The sequence below is a fragment of the Adiantum capillus-veneris genome, chromosome 24 (genome assembly GCF_014529385.1).
Source record: "Adiantum capillus-veneris isolate H3 chromosome 24, ASM1452938v2, whole genome shotgun sequence".
NCBI classification, from domain to species: domain Eukaryota; kingdom Viridiplantae; phylum Streptophyta; class Polypodiopsida; order Polypodiales; family Pteridaceae; genus Adiantum; species Adiantum capillus-veneris.
Genome location: NC_140954.1, coordinates 139898087 through 139915302, shown reverse-complemented (window position 1 = coordinate 139915302; position 17216 = coordinate 139898087). Strand labels below are relative to the sequence as shown.

The following is a 17216-nucleotide window of genomic DNA, read 5'->3' as shown; positions in this document are numbered from 1 at the left end:
CCCATTATTATATTTGTATAGCCCCACATAGATGTTATCAGTGTTGATCCTTGTAGTTTCATTCTCTCTTCTTAACCTCGCATCAGGGAAGTTCATTATTGGTGCTTTCTCCTCAAGTTCTTCATCTACTTTGGCTTTGGTGCCCATCAATCCCCACTTGTCCACAATGTTAGGGTTTAGGACTACCAAGTACATGGTACCCTTGTCATCTAGATATCTATCTCCGCTATAGCTCACAGGCACTAAGTCCTTGAACTCACTAGGTCTATCTTCTATCTTTACACAATAGGAGTCCATTCCATCTTTGTAGATCTTGGCACCTTGCTCATTGTCGTACTGGTATTTTATGAACAATAGCTTCATTGTGGCGGAAGGGTTTGATGATCCTGTTGCCATATTTTCTCTGTTGTTCAGGTTCAAGTGTTACAAGTGTTCGGTGAAAATCTCGTAAGATCTCTCCGAAGAAGTATCAAAAACACTTCCTTCAAAGATCGGCTCTAATGGTTGCACCCAAATTTGGTTTACACTTCCCTCGTATAATATGACACTTGCTTGTTCCCCTTGTTTTGGTTGGTTATTCTGGAGATTCCTGCCTGATCTCAAATTCATCAATTCCCCTAAAGGACTTTAACTTTTTTGTCTCGGCAATTTGTTTTCCCAAGTTTTTGTGGTCAGAATTGATCCAATCTGATTGATACTTGGTCAATTGTTTAATCTTGTCAGTTGGACAACTTCTGTTTCATCAAGTGAGAATTTTGTTGCAGTTATGCTGAAAAAGACATTATACGCGTATGATGTCTTTTTTCACAGATTTGGACTATGTTGGTTATACTCACTCTCAGTAGCCCCCTTATGCTCTGTCCACTCACAAAATTCAGTTTGAACTCTGTTTGAGCAAGTTATGGCTAATTTAGGCTTTTCTTGGCAATTTTCCGCTTTTGACTTGTTTTGGGTCAATTGTGATCCAAATGGGATGAAACTTGAAATATAACCTCTAGACAGCTATTACAATGGATCTGTGTTGGCAAAGTATCAAAATATGTCCAAAATTAGGTCAAAGACATCATACGCGTATGATGTCTTTTTCATCAATTTGGGTCAAGACTTGATATTTATGCTTTCTACAGTGTTTGTAACAATCTTGTCAGGTCAGATATCAAAAATAAGTAGTGGATGTGCTAAAAGACATTATACGCGTATGATGTCTTTTGTCCCAGATTTTGACTATTCTTGGTTTTAAGCCTTCTCCAATGTTTATAATTGAGTTTCAAGTATTTTTGTCAGGTTTGAATGTAAAAACAAGATCTGAATCCAAAATTTCCTATTCTTTGCGTTTCTTGGACTCCGACTTGTCTTTTTGGGTTTCTTTGAGTGTTAATGCTCTTGTTTTAAGTTGAAATTAGGGTATAACCCCCCTTTTGAACACTCTGGTAAAGTCAAAATTTCTGTTTTGGTCTCTGTTTGGTCATTTAGACATCATATGCGTATGATGTCTAAAGTTGCAGATTTCCAGTTTTTTGGCACAGAATCCTTCCTAAAGCTTTCTCAAGTGCTCAGTAACTCCCAGATACACAGAAAATTTCTTTGACTTTTGTTTATTGCAAGTTTCACTACTAACTCGACGGTTTAGTGATCTAACATGCAATCAACCATATCAAGCAAATACTCCAATGATTACTAGCTCTAGATCAGGATCAAATGAAGTCCTACGTAAGCTATTCCTAATCATAAAATGGGTTTGGTAATTGTGATTTTAAAGAGATCCACTGCCACTCACGGACTAGCAAATTCTTCTTCTATCAACAACTACTCACACCAACAAAACAACAAACAAATCTAAGCTAAACTAAAAATACTGTCAACACGGAAGACCAAGGAATACCCCACTTCCTAGTATCTCTCGAGATCTTCGGAGTCCACCACTCCTAGATCTTTTCTAACTAAAGTATACAAAGTAGTTTATACGACTCACCTCGTAGGATTAGTCTAAGGTCACCTACTTAGGGCTCTCGTCCCTGGCAGCGGCGCCAAATGTTAAGGCGGTTTTGCCGCTAGCGGAAGCTAAATAGTGAGAACTCAACCAACAACAGAATAGCGAGAAGCTAAATAGCAAGAACTCAACCAACAACAGAATTTGTCAGACGAGGACGGAGCTTGACCCGCAGGCCTATGAAAACAACTAGGTGGGTGTCAAATCACCTACTTGACTTTCTAATGACAATCACTACTAAGGAAATCAAATCTAAGTTCTAAAATACGCAAGTGACTGAAATCCGTACTACGAAAAAATGCTATACGAAACAGGATCTAGAATCATTGAATCAATCTCAAACTCAAGGGGAAGTCTATACACTAGGTAAGAACAACACCCTAAAGACTTGAACTGCAAAATCAACCTATAACCACTCCGTGCGGTAAACGCGTATGAAGACAGGCTGAAAAATACAGGTGATCGAAACTTGACCCCGATGGTACTAATGTGTAGCTCTACTCGTTGTGGTTCTATAGGTATGTTGCACGCTCCATTCCGACACACGAGTTGGAAGAAAACTCACACCAAAGCTCATAGGAACTTACCACACATAGAAGCCGATAGCGCGCACTCTTGGTATCTGTGCGTAGCTCTTGCTATTGTTAACACAATGGCGGTGTCGCTTCTCCAATGGCGGCTTCGTAGCTCGTGTAGCAAGTAGATAAGACTCTCACTCTCTCTCTCTCTCTCTCAGACACAGTCACGGTGCTCAAAAAACTCACTTTGATTAATAATCTGCCCTTAGGTTACAAAAACTTTGGCTTATATACCTCAGCCTTGGAGGTGAGAACATCTCTAACTAATTACATCAGCAAGTGAAATTACTTCCGGATTACAAGCTGGAAACTCAATTGAGTCCCGTTACTTAATGAATGGCTCAAATCAAAATTAATGTCGGAAAGACATTTATTACAATCAATGGTTACAAAATGATGAGTGTGAGCAAAAATGTGGGTGTGATCCTCTGCTGGCTCAACAAATTTCTTAAGGGGAGAGGGAGAGAGAGAAGAGAGAGAGTGTAGTCGATTGAATCTGAGCTCCTCCTTTTGCTTTCTTCCAAAGATCAAGAGAGATAGACTATGCACATGCGTGCTGCCGGCCATTCAGATAAGTGCGGAATATCCACTGACCATATTGGGTAGTTTGGCGCACATGCACCGGCGGCAGCACCCTCACCGGGCACCTCCTATCGTCAGTCTGCGCACATGCTTCCCGACCGGCCCAGAACCGGTGGCGTTTTTGTCAACCCTGTCGTGCCCTCAGCAAAAAATCAATGCGTGTTATCATCATCATTATTCAAACCCTGTGAAGGTTATACAGCTTGAATGCGCAGCCACAATCCCTTATTGCATGTTAGTAGTGCTTTCCAAGTTAGCAGTACTATGGTGAGCTTCAATCTTACTGAAGAAAATAACCAGAGACCACTGTAGTGTATACATGGTACAGAAAATACCAACTGATTGACATTATTTGCATCCGTTAAAAGATTGTTAAAATCCAACAAATTGCCCAATGATTTGAACGATTAGATGACAATTACAATAGAGGCCTTCTGTATAAGTGGCATACATAATTGTTGAACAAGAAGTGATGCCAATTCAAAAACAGTCCAGGAGCATGAAAACATGATTGTTGATTGTACTTGGACAAGCAAGATGGAAGGGAACATGAGATCAATACATAAGTTTAAAAACATGTTTGGTACAAAAAGTTAGTACAACGAACAAACTAACAAGTAAATCACAAAAACAAAGCTATTAATGCAAGAAAGAAAACTTTATCATTGACCTTCATAATTTTATTGGACTCTCCTATTATTTTGTAGAATGTTCGCTTGCCGCCGTATGATTTTCAAGGCATGGTTTCCAAATAAAGCTGCTCTAATACACAAAGCTCTTTCTCCTGATTCTGAGTTGTAATGCTCACCACACAAAGGCTCGCCATCATTTGGATGGGGATCAAGCCGCTCATTCGGTTTGATCTCTCCTCAAAGCTGCACAAAGTTTGGTAAGAGGCAGCAAGCGCCTATCACCATTCACGTAGTATGCGCCATCTATTCTTCAAGATACCAAACACATTCTCCACTTTTACTCTGACTTTTGAAATATGCCTATCAAAGTGCTGCTTTTGAATCAATTGTTGCTCACCTTTTGATCGAAAGGGCTTCACCAAAAACGTTGTGGCTTTGAAATCCGAGTTTGCAATCAAATAGGGTCGGATGCATTCACCTTGTAATTGAATTGTGGGACTGGCGATGGCTCAACCACTCTTCAACCGTTGCTAAAGATTGCATTCCTTGAAGTGCGTTGAGTCGTGCGTGCTACTGGGGCAACACATACTACACTCCATAAAAGCTTACGGAAATCAACTATCCCTGTAATAGCTTCAAATCCATCCATTATTCCTTTAACACTAGGTTGGTAATGGGACACTTTTATGTCCTTGGACATTTTTATGTCCTGTTAAGTGACCATTTTTCTTGAATTATGTCAAGAGTTTTAAAATGGATTTTGAGGTGCTATCTATCTAGAAAGTTGTCTTATGAGCTGAAAAAAACTTGACATTTTTTTTGAACTATCAATTCCATCTTTAACCTTGTCCTTGCACAACATTTCAGAACCTAAACTGTGTGAAAAAACGGGTCCTATTTTTGGATATTTTTAACTTTTTGCAACTATACAACTCTAGAATTCATGTTTGTGAGGTCTATAATGCTAGAGAATTATCTTTAGTAGTCCTCAACATGTCCTGATGCTTCTAGGGAGAAATAAATGTTAAAGTTCTAAGTTATGAGCAAATTACAAAAATTGTCAAATCTTGTTTTTTAGCCAATTTTGGCTCTTCTATGATTTTTATGGTGGCTTTCATGATATCCAAATGCACTTTTGATTTTCTATGTCGCATATTCTAACATAAAACTAATATTCCTTGAGTTTTGGGGCACCTAATACCCTATTTTGCAAAGTACACAACGATGATTGATTTTTTCAATTATAAAAGAAAACGAAACATTCTAGTATATCAAGTATAGCTTTTTCAATATTGCTAGTTTCTTGTGACAACTATATGCATTTTGTAGGTAGTAACCATATCTAGTCATAAGGATCAAATTTGGCTAGATATTGAATAATTTCTATGGGACTCTACAACTCATAATGTTGAACCCAGTTTTTTCATGTTTGTTGTATTTAGCACCTCATCTTTGTCCCCAAGATTCCCCTTGAAAAGAGATGTATTATTCTTTTGACATGCTCCATCGCTCCTTATGAACCTAAAGGACAATAGGAAACTAAGAAAACATGCAAATATTATTTGTATTGACCGTGTATATAGAAACTTTGATGATAGGTTTGCAGAATGGTAAAAATTCAACTTTTTGTACCTATTTCTTTTGGCAAAACAAAAATTAGTGAGTGAGAAGCAATCATATGTTCTGATTACCAACCCATTGAAGTTAACCAGGGAATTTATCTCAAGTCCTACAAAAATCCCTAATCTTATTTTTATGCAACAAAACGTAAGAAATGACTGTTTTGATGAAAATATACAGGTCCATCAACTTTGGAGGCTTGGTGTGACCAAAAGATGAGAAATTTTACAAGTTTCTTATTTTTTCCATGTGTAGTAGGCCTTGAACTATAATCTCATGAAACGATTTTACAAAATGAGTGGATCTAATATCGTTTTGGAGGTTTTTTTCAAAACCCTGAAAGGACACTTTTATGTCCTGTTAGGTTACCAACCTAGTGTTAAGCCTTGCCCCCTCAGGTATGAAAATATGAAAGTGTGCCAACATGTTTCGTTGGCTTAAAATGCGGCACGTAATCATGGTGTACTTCCGTATAGTGGACTCCCCGATAGGGTAAAGACAAGTCATTGATTTGGAAGAATGACCATGGGCTAGTCTCCACAATACACATGCTAGTGCCAGATCACCAGCTACAAGAGCACGGACAAACAAATCATCATTGCAAGGCAATAAAGGCTCCACTATGTCTAGGAGTGCATTGAAAGATTCATAAGACATGCGATATGAAAATAAATACTTGTGCCGGTTATTTAGATTGGCTTCTGACCATAGCCGAGTGACCATAGCCGACAATGAATTGAGGTCCAAGAAACCTCTTGCCTTGGAAACACCCACCATTGATGCGGCATGTAGCATCATGCATCACGCTCCAATAAACTCATGAAAACTCCCCACATCATGAAGTGCATGAAGTACAACATGAAATTCAAGTGTATATTGCATCTCCCATATGGAAGCGGACGGCTTTGCCAATGTTGTTGATCTTGCATGCATATGGCAAAGGACTGTAGTAGCCAAAATATATGCAAAATGTCCATCCTACATCGACAAGACTACCCATAAAAATTCTCGTCAAATATTAAAGTAAGTTTGAAACGAATTGAGGTCAGTAGGGTTACCTTATGCAATCATAAATCTAGGATGCTTCAAAATCTAGCTACTCTCTGATCCCTGCAAAGCAGAAATCATACACTCATGAGATTTATGATAATATAAATGGATTGAAGCCTTGCTAGAGAATATTACATTTACTTACTAAACCTGGACTTTAGCTAAAATCTTAGCAAGCTCCAACTGAGTGGACAGTAAATCTATTGCCGTTTTGTGTCCTCCTCCTCACGGATTCAAAGAAGACGCTCCTCTAGTGCATGCCGTGATGCCTCTAGCTCTCTCAATGTTGCATTGTGTTTTTCTTCCACATTGCGAAGTGTGTCGCATAACTTGGTCATGCCCTCACCCATGGTTCGATTCACAACTCCTAAGAGAGACCGCTTTGACTACTTTGCCTTGCTGTCAGTCACTCCCTCCAACTCTATGAAGTCCATGGAACTTACATGAATTTGTGATGTATTGACACTCACTCCAAAATTCATTGGGCCACATCGTGTTCAATCTTATTCAAGATGTCTTCGATTTTCTTTGCAGGTCCATCACTGTCCAAAACCCCAGCCAAGCCAGTACATCTAGGGGTCTTGCACCACATCACATCTAGGATATCAAAGAACGACCACGTTGTCAGGAGTTTTTTGGAGCAAGGGATTGCGCATATGTACATACACATGCATGGTGCATCAAATAAAGGATTGCCCATTTTCCTTAGCCAGGTGGTTATGTGGGGCCCACATGTGTACAGGTAGGACAGCATGTACATAGTTCATCGATTTTCAGTATTACCAGTACCAGTGTGTTTTTTCTACAATAATGAGGAGTTTATAGCGCGTAAAACTTCTCGAGGAAGCTATCCGCGGGCCGATGACATGAGGTAAGCACGTGCGTCAGATGGCATCTAGTGGCGTCAGGAGACCGAACGGGGTCAATACTTGCACGTGGATGAGGACGGACACAACGTGGGTGTTTCCTTGTGATAATTATGCAGAAAGGTCATCATGAGGACCACTTTTTGGGGCCACTTCACGTGGTGGCGGGATGCATTATTGAAAAAAGTTGAGTGCCAGGTGTGCGGATGATGCAAAAAGGTGACAACTATGCACTGCGAGGTCAGTTTTTGGCCTGTTCGGGGTCCGTTTGAGGTCATCTAAAAGGCCAAGGGTGCCCAACTAATAAAGCTAAGTGTGGGAACTGAAAAAACTGAGAGAAGACCAGAAAAAACGTGGAGAAGGGAGGAGGAACAGCCGCAGCTGTGTTTTTGCTCATTTTGGAGCCTGTTTTGGCCGTAAACTGCTCATCCGAGGTCGGATTTGAGCACTTTGACATTGTAGACTGGGGTTTTGGGCCGTTCCGGACGCGATGGCGCTGTCCATTTTGCCAAATTCCTCACTCTTTTCCTGCTGTTTTTTCTGTGTAAGTTCCTCCTATGAACGAAGTTTCTTCTCCAGTTTGTGATTGTATCTGGTATCTTTTACCCATATTGTGTGAGCTGTTTGCCCCATTGGTGTTGGCCCAAGCTCATTTGTATCTAAACATCAGAAATTCTCCTCTTTTGAGCTGAGTTTTTTTGGGTGTGTGTGTGTGTGTGTGTGTCTATGTGGAGTGGGCAAGTGGATAGTCTCTCTCCTCTCACTCCAGAGGTGTGTTCCCTGTCTCGACCAGGTGTGTTGTCTAAGCCGAGTGGTGCCCCATAGTGTGTGTGTGTATCTTCCCAAGAGTGTGTGTCGGGTCGTTATAGAGGCGCTGTGTGTGTTTTCATCCCGCTCACATTCTTTTGGCGCCCCCACGGAGGATCTTCTTCGAGTACCTTCTGCTTCGAGCTTCGAGCTTCGAGCTTCGGGATTACAGGTTGCAGGTTGCAGATTACAGGTTATAGGTTACAGGTTACAGGAACAGGGACAGGGACAGGTACAGGTGATTCACACAGGTACAGGTAGCTGGAGTACAGTGATGTCACTTGCAGTTGTTGTGGGAATGCATCACTTGGCGCCTATTTGAGCGCATTGTCTGTTGGATTGTACGTTACTTGTGGAAACTGCCATTGTACGCCTTTGTGGAGCCATATATGGTTTTATTTGGCAGTCCCAGCCATTTCTGAAACTTGGTCTGGAAGATAGTCATTTCTGAGACTTGACTATATGCGATTTGCATTAGCCTTCGTGTGAGGGTCGATAGCGTGAGGTTTTTATTGAGCTGGGGGATTCTCAAATGTGGAGATCCTTTCGGTGATACAGGTAGCTGGAGCACCCTTTTTGTGACCTCGCCATAGGCTATGTACTAGTGAGTCCTATTTGATGCTCGGGTTCTATTGTTGGTAGTTTATGCATACTGATACAGTCTATATTTTGGGTTCTCATTGCTCTATTTCTGGGGAAACTCTGTCAAAATTTTTCCAAGTTATGATGGCTGGTCTTTTGGTCTTTTGAGCCATTTTATGCTGTTATGCTGCTGAAATTTTGGCAAAATCAGAGGTTGAGTCAGGTGTGCCTTCTTGGGAGCTTCATGGTTGGCTTTAATGGATGATCAAAATGGCCCTCAGTTCACTCCTTTTCATTTAACTCAAAGAATTCAGATTAATGTTCATGTGTCCAGGAAGATCTTTTTCCAGCAGCGCATAGTCTTTATGTTTGGGCCAAGAAGATTGAGAGAGATCCTGGAATGTCCTTTGCCTGTTGTAATTCCAATGATCAACTACGAAAACTCATTTGATGTGCATGTGTTTGTCCTTATCTAAAGCTGAGCTCCATTGAAGTTTCTAGGGATTGGGTAGTGAAAAGTTTTGGGTTCTTGCACGTGTGTTCGAAAGGGTTCTCAAAGCATCATAATTTGGGTAGCCATTGCTTTTTCTTATCCGGAGTTTCATGGAAGAAGTGATGAAGATGTGGAAGAATTTTTGGAAAAGATGGAGGTTGCCTGCATTAGCAACCAGATTCATGACCCTACGCAAATGTTACGCCTTCTCCAAATTTGTTTGAAGAGTGATGCACGAGCTTGGTCCAAAGCATTTGAAGAGGAGTTGCGTATGGCTGATCCACCTATAAGATTGAGTTGGGATAATCTAAGGCATGGATTGGAAGTGGAGTTTGTGAAGATAGAAGACCCTGACAAAGTGTGGCAAGAAGTACAGGCTTTGGTGCAAAAGGAAGGTGAGCCAGTAGATGCATACATACGTAAGTTTTCATTGGCATGGGAGCGAATGTGCAAGGCTTTAGCACCACAGGTACCCCCGCCTGACATGATGAAGAAGGACAGGTTCTTGGCTGGTCTTTGGGAGAATATACGTTGGAGAGTGGAGCTAAAGAAGCCTAGGACATATGAAGATGCACTAGAGGTAGCAAGGAACAAAGAGTGGAAGCTGAGGAAAATGAGCCAGTTAGGGGTGGAGTCTTTGCCAATGAGGTCTGAATTTCAGCCTATAGAGTCTTTACAAGGGCGCATGTCAGGGGTTCATCATGAACCAGTGGTTCCTGTTACTACTCAGGTTATGCCAGCAGTGGTCACTACAGCAGTGCAAGATGATGGCCTAAGGCAAGACATGAGGCAAGTGGTTGATTTGATGAAGAATCTCAGCCTAAACATGCTAGGTCAAGTGGGAAATAATCGAGGTCGAGGGAGGTTTGCAAATCAGCAAGGAGGTGAAGAAAGGCCTAGGAATGGTGTTGGACAAAGCAATGGTAGGTTTTGGAGGCAGACGCCCACATGTTATAATTGTGGAGAGTTGGGTCATATCAGCCCGCAATGTGATAAGCCACCAAGGATGGGGGGAGACATGTATCCATTGCCAAGACAAGTGCTAACTAGATCAAATGATTATGGCATCGAAATTAAGGGAGACGAAGGAACCAGTGGACTGACCCAGGAGGAAAAGGGAAAGACAAAAGTGCTAAGTGTAGTCACCTTGGAGAAGGCATCAAAGCTAGAGGATACATTAGTGATGCCTATTGGGAAGAGGACCACAGAGGATAAGGAAGGAAGAAGTGCCCCAGGTCCTAGTAAGAAGAAAGGAAAGAGCCATGAAGGCGAGGATGTCAAGGCCAAGAGGAAAAGGAGAGCTCGTCGAAAGTTTCATGTTTCAGATTTTCCACTAGGGGATGGGCAATTAAGCTATGACTTGAAGGAGGATCTGACGAGCAGGAAGGCAGATGTTACTTTTGGGCAGCTTATAGAGATGGTGCCTAAGCTAAAGCGACAGTGGAAGAGGATGGTTAACCCAATGGAGAAAGAGCCAGAGAGAGGTTCAGTGAAGGTGTTGGCAATGGACGAGCTACCAGACATTTGTCCAATAGTAGATGTGTGGCATAAAAGGAAAAATTTGGGACAAGGTTATGTGGATGGCGGAGCCCAAATATGCGTCATAACACACTCATGCGTTGAGAAGATGGGTCTCACAGTGGCTGGGGTGTCAGGTTTTCGGATCAGATTGGCAAACCATCAAAAAGTAAAATGCTTGGGTGTTGTAAAGAGCTTAGAAGTGGAGGCATATGATGCAAAGGCAGTGGTTGATTTTCATGTGATGCCAGCAGGGTTGGGAGCATATCCTATTATACTGGGCAGACCATGGTTACGTGCAGTGGGAGCTGTTCAAGATTGGCGACATGGTACAATTAGCCTCTATGGAAAGACAGGTACCAAGAAGCTTTATAATATGGACACAAGGAAACGATTAGAGGAGCTTTATGAAGATGAGGATGAGTCTAGTGATGAAGACTCTTCCACAGTGACAGATGAGGACAGTGATAGCACTACCAGCAGTGATGAGGATGCTGGTGTTGCATTTCTTTTGATGGATAAAGAAATCCAGGAGTGTGGTTTAGTCGCATTTGCGAAGGAAGTTGAAGATGAAAGTGAAGGGCCTTATGAAGTGATTGAAGGGCTGATGCAAACCAAAGTTGAGTTGTCAAAGAAGCAGGAATTAATGACGCAAATGATTAGTGGAGACCTCTCAGCTATGGAGAAGGATATATATTTGCATATGCTGGCTAGTTTTCCTGATTTGTTCATTACTTCATATGAAGAGATCAGAGGGTTCAAGGGTGAAGAGATGCATATAGAGCTGAATGAAGGTGCTAAGCCAGTGCCGCAAAGGCTAAGAAGGATGGGTCAAGAGCAAATGGAAGCCTTGCGGGTAGAGGTGGACAAGTTATTGAAGGCAGGGTTCATAGTTCCAGTGGAGACCACAGAATGGGTGAGTCCAGTTGTAGTCAGTCCAAAGAAGGATGGGAAGTGGAGAATTTGTGTGGATTTTAAACCCTTAAACGCAGCCACTAAGAAGAACCCATATCCTCTTCCATTCATCGATCAGATCTTGGATTCAGTGGCAGGTTATGAGAGGTACAGTGTGTGTGATGGTTTTTCAGGCTATTTTCAATTGAAGATTGCTCTTAAAGACCGCACAAAGACAACTTTCATTACGCCATGGGGCTGCTATTGCTACACAGTATTGCCATTTGGGTTGTCAAATGGACCTTCCTTCTATCAAGAGAGAGCAAATTGGGTGTTGGAACCATTCATTGGTAGTTGTGTTAAAGCTTTTATGGATGACTTCTGTGTCTATAGCAGTAGGGCTGAACACCATGAGAAGCTGCAGATGGTATTCGCTCGATATGATGAATGTGGAGGACAACTAAATCCAAAGAAATGTCATCTAGCACAGCCAAGGGTGAAGTTATTGGGCCATATGGTGTCAGAAAATGGCATTGAGGCTGATCCAGATAAGGTGAAGTCTATTATTCTTCTTCCATCACCTATGAGTACGAAGCAATTGGCAACCTTTATACACAAAGTGAAGTACATGGCACGGTTTATTCCATTGTCTTCGCAGCTTCTTTATCCATTACAGCAAGTGGCAAAGCATGATCCATTGCAATGGGATGACAAGTGTGAAGAAGTGTTTCAAGAGGTGAAAGAGGTGTTAGGGGGGTTGTCAGCCATGCAGGCTCCTGATTGGGAGAAAGTTTTTTATGTAAATCCATCTGTAGGGGATGATGCCATTGGAGCCATGCTATTGCAAAAGGGGAAGGGCAGCCATTATATGAGGCCAGTGTATTGTGCAAGCCGAGTGAAGTTGGTAGCGGAGAGAAAGTTATCGGAAGTAGAGCTAGTGATGGCTAGTGTAATATTTGCTTGTCGACGATTTCGTCATTACTTGCTACCACGGCCTTTTGTTTTCTTGACGAGTTATGCCTTTTTGCCACAGTTAATTAATGGTATTAACATGTCAAATGTGGTGAAGAAATGGGTAATTGAGCTGCAAGAGTTTGAGTTCTCTTTTCTAGTGGAAGATAGTACAAGGGCTACCCTAGCTGATTTGTTGACCTACAAGGAGAATCCCCTTATTGTTAAGGAAGAGGTGGTGAGAAAGGTAGTTGAAGAAGTGCCACAGATCAGCAATGCACATGTGTTGTTCTTTGATGGTTCATACAGAAAGAGCCATGATGCAGCTTCAGGGGGTATAGCACTTTATGATCCAGAGGGGAAGCTAGTATGCAAGAGAGGGTTCAAATTGGATGCTCATAGTAACAATGAGGCTGAATATGCTACATTGGAAGCCGGATTACACATTTGTTTGAAGCATGGGGTTCGAAGGTTGAGCATAAAAGGTGATGCCTTGTTAGTGGTGAAGCAAGTGTTGGGTGTGTGGAAGAGCAAGAACACCTCATTGAAGGAAATGTGCTTCAGAATTAAAGGCCTGTTAAAAAAGTTTGAAGCATGGAGTATCAGACACATTGAACGTGCTCTAAATGGAGAGGCACATGAAGCAGCTCAAGGCATGATTGGGGAGCTATTTGTGTTAAGGACCAATTTACCTCTTTATCATGGTCGGGAAAGTTTGGCTCAAGAAGAGGAGTTTTTGCTAACAGGAATCATTCCAAAGGAGATTCAGAAGTCTAAGAAGTATGGCTTTGTGCGTAGAGCATACAGGTACAAATTGATTGGTGATGTCTTATACATGAAAGGGGCTGATCTCGTGTTGAGACGTGTACCTTGGCGGGAGGAGCTTTACAGAGTGTTGGAAGAGAATCACGAAGGCGCATGTGGTGGTCATTTTGCTCTAAAGATCACCTTGCATAAGATTTTGCAAGAGGGGTATGTATGGCCTAGTTTGCACAAGGATGTTCACCATTGGTGTAGATCTTGCAATAGGTGTCAAGCATTTGGGAAGAGAGTGTTGAAGCCAGAGCTACGAAAAACCATTATGGCGTTTGATGTGTTTGAAAAGTGGGGGATTGATGCAATAGGCCCGTTACCTATCACAAGCAGGGGCAAAAGCTATATTTTGACGGCAGTGGACTATCTTTCTAGATGGGCAGAGGCTATAGCAGTAAAACAGATCACTGCAAAGGATGTGGCAAAATTTGTGTATGATGAAATATGTTGCAAGTTTGGGGTGCCATTAGAGCTACTTTCAGATAAGGGGCCAGGATTTAGAGCTAAACTGCTAGACTTCTTATGCACAAAGATGAAGATTAGGCACCAGCATACCACTCCTTATTACCCGCAGTGTAATGGCTTGAATGAAAGATTCAATGGTGAGTTGGTACAGATTCTTTCGAAAGTGACAGAGCACCAAGGAAAGAATTGGGATTTGGAATTGCCTAGTGCATTATGGGCTTACCGTACTTCGGTGAAGACAGGTACAGGGTTTACTCCATTTCATTTGGTGTATGGAAAGGAAGCACTATTGCCTGTGGAGGTAGAGTTGCCTGCGGTCAAGATGTTAGAGAAGTTGCTTGGGCCGCCTAGTGATGCATTCAAAGAAAGGCTCTTGCAATTACAAGAGGTCCAGTTGGATAGGATGAGCGCATTGGAGCATTATGGGCAGATGCAGGATAAGGCTTTGGCAAAGATAAATGAAAAGGTCAAAAGTAAGGGTATCAAGAAACATGACTTGGTTTTGCGCTACAACAGTAAGCTGGACAACACCTTCCAAAAGAAGTTTCAAATTAAGTGGGAAGGCCCTTTCAAGGTAGTAGAGTGTTTTCCAAATGGCACATATCAGCTGGCTAACCTGGATGGTGTTCTACATAAGTCAAGGGTAAATGGGTTGCGTCTTAAGTTGTATCATGCCAGGTTGATGATGGTGGAGCAAGATGAGTTTTCTGAAGAGCGAGTGATGTCTGTGAGGGATGAGGAGACCTGTGATGCGGCGAGTCTCATATCTCTCTTTGCTGCTGCTGATCATGAATGATCTAGCAGGCTAGGGGGTGGGCAAATTATGTCAGGAGTTTTTTGGAGCAAGGGATTGCGCATATGTACATACACATGCATGGTGCATCAAATAAAGGATTGCCCATTTTCCTTAGCCAGGTGGTTATGTGGGGCCCACAGGTGTACAGGTAGGACAGCATGTACATAGTTCATCGATTTTCAGTATTACCAGTACCAGTGTGTTTTTTCTACAATAATGAGGAGTTTATAGCGCGTAAAACTTCTCGAGGAAGCTATCCGCGGGCCGATGACATGAGGTAAGCACGTGCGTCAGATGGCATCTAGTGGCGTCAGGAGACCGAACGGGGTCAATACTTGCACGTGGATGAGGACGGACACAACGTGGGTGTTTCCTTGTGATAATTATGCAGAAAGGTCATCATGAGGACCACTTTTTGGGGCCACTTCACGTGGTGGCGGGATGCATTATTGAAAAAAGTTGAGTGCCAGGTGTGCGGATGATGCAAAAAGGTGACAACTATGCACTGCGAGGTCAGTTTTTGGCCTGTTCGGGGTCCGTTTGAGGTCATCTAAAAGGCCAAGGGTGCCCAACTAATAAAGCTAAGTGTGGGAACTGAAAAAACTGAGAGAAGACCAGAAAAAACGTGGAGAAGGGAGGAGGAACAGCCGCAGCTGTGTTTTTGCTCATTTTGGAGCCTGTTTTGGCCGTAAACTGCTCATCCGAGGTCGGATTTGAGCACTTTGACATTGTAGACTGGGGTTTTGGGCCGTTCCGGACGCGATGGCGCTGTCCATTTTGCCAAATTCCTCACTCTTTTCCTGCTGTTTTTTCTGTGTAAGTTCCTCCTATGAACGAAGTTTCTTCTCCAGTTTGTGATTGTATCTGGTATCTTTTACCCATATTGTGTGAGCTGTTTGCCCCATTGGTGTTGGCCCAAGCTCATTTGTATCTAAACATCAGAAATTCTCCTCTTTTGAGCTGAGTTTTTTTGGGTGTGTGTGTGTGTGTGTGTGTGTCTATGTGGAGTGGGCAAGTGGATAGTCTCTCTCCTCTCACTCCAGAGGTGTGTTCCCTGTCTCGGCCAGGTGTGTTGTCTAAGCCGAGTGGTGCCCCATAGTGTGTGTGTGTATCTTCCCAAGAGTGTGTGTCGGGTCGTTATAGAGGCGCTGTGTGTGTTATCATCCCGCTCACAACGTGTTAGGACTTGCACCAGTGGAAGACGATTTTTGTTTCTCTTTTTTGTACATCTTCTTGAGGGTATCAATTCGATTTTTTGCATTCTCAGTGTTGTAAGTGGTATCCATCTCGGCATTGAGATTCAAAACCACGGCCTCCCAGTCCTTCAAGAGAAAGTTTCCCTTGTTGATGTGATTCCATTGTTCATCGTAAATTCTTATTAGAGCAAAGGTAGTGTCATCATCCCATGTGACTGGCATTTGCCTAGGCCGTTTCCTTGCCTTTCGAGACACATTGCCACTCGGATGCTCTCAGCTAGTGCTGCTAATCGGCTGCTCAATATTTGTACCACTTGGTTGCTCTATCCCAGTTGTCATGTCCACATCTTGTGACTCGATCATGACCTTAATAAACTTAGTAGGTTGTGGTGCAGGAGGAGCTATGGTTTCTCTATCGCACATAAAGTCCATGGCACAGGGAAGACCAAATGTCTTCATGAGGTTGACCTCTTGAGACAAAGGCACAAACTCTTCATAGTCATCATCCGATGGAGGGCACGTGCTACCCGAAATGGGCCATGAGGGCATTGTGGGCAATGTCCGATACATAGGAACAAGTCTGGAAATTGTTCCTCCGCTTGGAGGATCTTGATGCCATGTGCATGGGCATGCTCTAGATTAGGGGATACATTTTGGTTACAATTGATCATACCTTGAAACCATTGTTGTAGTGCTTTACCCACTATTTTTGTAGTGGGCACACCTTTCGTAGAGTTGACTGCAACTTTACCACCCTTACCCTCACCGCCCTTTGACTCTTTGACCTTTTTACCCTTGCCCTCCGTTCCCAATGAGACTTTATTGTGGAAGCTATAAATGCATGGAAAGAGGGTCATTGCACTTTGCTTGCACCCTAACATACAACTGAGAGTTTTCAAGTCTCCTATCAAATGCCACTGAACTTCGAATGTACTCAAACCTAAAACCTACAATCATTGTCCTTCTTGTTGTTTTCGAATGGCATCGATGATTGGGTTCGATTGAAATACCATTTCAGGGACTCATGTGTCTCAGCGAGATGAAAAGGTGCCAGCCACCAAATATTCTTCTCTGAGTGAACACCTAAACAGGTGTTTCCCTTGTCGTTGGCATTTAGGTCAACATTGACGCCCACCAAGGCCCTGTTCATCAGCAGAATGCTTACCCTTTTGAGCCGTTGACAATTTGGCAGCAACCTAAATAAACCATTTTGCCTTGTGACCTACTGTGATAGTTCTGTATAAAGCTTCTAGTAGACCTTGAAACTTATTCATGTGTTTTCATACACCTCCATCATCTCCTGAGGCAACACAATGCTCTTTAGCTCACTGAAATACTTTTGGTGCAAGGAATAAGCAATGCCAACATTGGATGGATCATCCA

The 17216-nt window shown here is 42.5% G+C and overlaps 1 pseudogene; it reads right to left on the bottom strand.

Annotated features, from left to right (window-relative positions):
- Positions 1 to 6203: 6203 nt before the first annotated feature.
- On the bottom strand, positions 6204 to 16403 carry LOC147427249 (uncharacterized; annotated as a pseudogene).
- Positions 16404 to 17216: the final 813 nt, after the last annotated feature.